Source organism: Cynoglossus semilaevis, unplaced genomic scaffold (assembly GCF_000523025.1).
Source record: "Cynoglossus semilaevis isolate Cse_v1.0 unplaced genomic scaffold, Cse_v1.0 scaffold1099, whole genome shotgun sequence".
Classification (NCBI taxonomy): domain Eukaryota; kingdom Metazoa; phylum Chordata; class Actinopteri; order Pleuronectiformes; family Cynoglossidae; genus Cynoglossus; species Cynoglossus semilaevis.
The window spans coordinates 24869-27867 of record NW_007585140.1 but is presented as its reverse complement, the minus strand read 5'-3'; positions in this window follow the sequence as shown (position 1 = coordinate 27867).

Genomic DNA, 2999 nt, shown 5'->3' with positions numbered 1-2999 from the left:
GGGGGGGGGGTTATTTTCCAGTTGAAATAAGATGCCAACAGAAGTGGTTACAGACAAAGCTGACGTAGTACTGACTATTGTCTGTGTCAGGACAGTCAACAGAATCAGATCACTTTGTTCTTTTCACATCTGTTCTTCACTGCTACTCTAAGGTAGTGGTGGTTCCCAACCTCTGCACCGTGGCCCACTACGGTGCCATGAGAGATCAATAGGTGTGCTGTGGAAAATTGTCCAATTTCTATCAATTGGTCCCAAAGCTTTCTTGGTTTGTCTATGCGTGACAGGCAGAGCAATTAAATCCTCTTCCACTAGGTGGCAGCAGCTGGCTATGATGGCTGGGATTGGGACGAAGAAGAACGGAACACCAGGACACCAGGACTTGTTTCCTTTAGGGACGTCGGCTGAAGCGTTCTCTGCGACATCACTCTGCGGAGAATCACTGATCCATCGCTTTTACGACACTTTTCCACTGCTACACTGCCATCTTCTGGTCATGGCACCATTTTACAGCCTCAACGTTTCCTCCAACGTTCATTTTCATTATTCCTTCTTATTACATCCATCACCTCATCATCAGCTGATGAATGACCATCGCCAAACAAACTTCGTTCAACTCCATGTTTGTATAAACACAGAAACTGCATGAACTAAACAGGAAGGAGGTTTGTTGTCTGGTGTCACGTGACGTCCGATCCTCACAGTCGGTGTTCAGTGTGAATATGGAGTCGTTTTATAACGGAGCATGTACAAAGTGCATGAAGGACCGCGGCCGGTCTCTGTCTGAGACGCTGTGTTCCATTCGTATGTACAGTAGAGGGCGCCGCCACGTGTGCTGTATATTATCCAGTGTTGTTTCTGTGTCCGTTTGACTGACTTGTAAGATGAACTCTATTTTTTTACGCGCCTCATTTCAAACTGTGCTGTCGTGAACGTTGTACTGGAATTAGAAGAATTAAATGAAAGAATGCTGAAGTTTTCTCTCTGCTGCAGTGACTGCTGAGCTCCAGGGGGAAGGATGAGAATATTGAATACCTGTCTGCAGTGTCAGTGTCAGTGGTGGAGGATGGGTTTGACTGCCCCCCCCCCCTGCCCCCCCGGGGGGAAAACAGCACACTTGTTTATTTGATCCTGGAACAAAAATGTCGTCCTTCCTGTGTCTGCGCTCCAACACGCCTTGTTCCAGCCTTTAGAAAATAAAAATAAAAAGACAACACACGTAGAGTCGAGGCGCGCGTTTGGAATTAAAGGCAAAGATAAGTGACATTTGCAGTTCCTTGAAACTGGCACAGAAGAGCAGGCCTGTCTGACTGTGATCCAGCTGCAGCTACACATACATTATTCATCTCAATATTCATATACTTTCTATTTTTGAAAGGAAAAATAAAACTGCATACGTAATGAGGGAGTGAAGACGACGCCGTGGGATGTTGTGCTCCGTTAAAGCCTTGTGTTCTGTGGGTTTGTTGATGCAGGTCATGGAGCGCAGTGTCAACAACAACACTCACACACAAACACACAAACACACAAACGAACCTGCATCATTCCAGGGATGGTATGTCTGCTCCAGTGTATATGTAGGGTGTGTGTGTGTGTGTGTGTGTGTGTGTGTGAGTGAGTGTGAAGTTAAAGATCAACAACCGTCCACGAAGCTTCACTTTTGTTTTCCTCAGATTTCAGCTGGGCACTGGGGTCACTGAGGTCACTGGGGTCACATTTGGCTGTGTGCAGTGGTGCAGTGGTGCAGTGGTGCAGTGGTGTGTCACAGTGACAGGGAGTTGACTTTCACATCCTGTGCCTCCACGGCCCGTCCTTCAGAGTCGTCCAAAGTGTCTCTCACCGTGAAGAGGTGGAGATAAGCAGCTGAAGACAGAGACCATGTCCTGTTAACCAGACCTGCACGGCGCCCAGCAGGAGACACAAAGTCATCAATCACCGCGGCTGCCACCGCGCCGCCTACGCAGGAGAAATGGATTGGCGGGATTTCCCTATTTGCCTTTTGATCCGTCCTCTGGGAATAAGCCGCGGTGGAGAGATTTTAATCCCACCTCACATTTACCGTTCTCCTCCACATGGATCACAGTGATCACAGACCGTTTGATTCTTCTGTTTCTCCAGGTTCTGTTCCAGATCACACCAGTGACTCATCAGTGTTTGCAGATAGCTCCTCAGGAGAACGTTCCTGCTCTTTGTCCACGCAGGGTTCGCAGCCCAGACTTGATGAGCTTTAAGCTGCAGAGATGAATGTGGGAAGAGAGGAGACGTGTTGGTGGGCGGTGGGCGAGTCTTAGAGTGAGGCTCCGGGCAGGGGCAGATGATGAACGATCGGTAATAACCCGACCAGGAACCTGTGATTGTATCTCTTTGTGATGGAGGGGCCGCTCAGCGTTCAGGTGCTCTTGAGCTGATGAGAAGCTAAGAGGAGCGAGCTCCCTGGGACTGTGGCCGGTGTCGTGATGGGATAGAAATTGGATGGCTGAAATTATGAATGCATAGAGTGAGCTTGAAAAAGGCTTGAGCGTTCAGGAATCCTTCATTCTCACTTCCACCCAAACCCCAGTTCACTGGAATGTGGACGTCAGCAGTTCAACCTGAAGCTTCCTTTTCCTCCAGTCCTACTTTTGAAATCTCCAGTTAAACCGGTTTAAGAACAAATCTAAACTTTGGTGTAATTACCATGTTTGTTCTGATGCTTTGGTGATTGGACAGAGTTCAGACTACGTCGGCTTCAGCGACCTCATCTCCGACTTTTCTGCTTGACATAACGACAGTCTCCAAGTATAAATATTTATGGAGAGCCAACTGCACATGAGCTAAAAGAAATGTCGTGAGATGTTCAACACATTAGCCGCGAGCTAACCCTGCAGTGCGTTACGTGCTTCACTTCAGCTTCTGCTGCATTTCTAGGGTCGACGTCAAAGGTGGAGATAAAAGGATCGGAGCTGGAGGCTCAGCTCCGTCTCAGCAGGACGGCCCCTGCGGCCAACAGGAGTTGAATCATT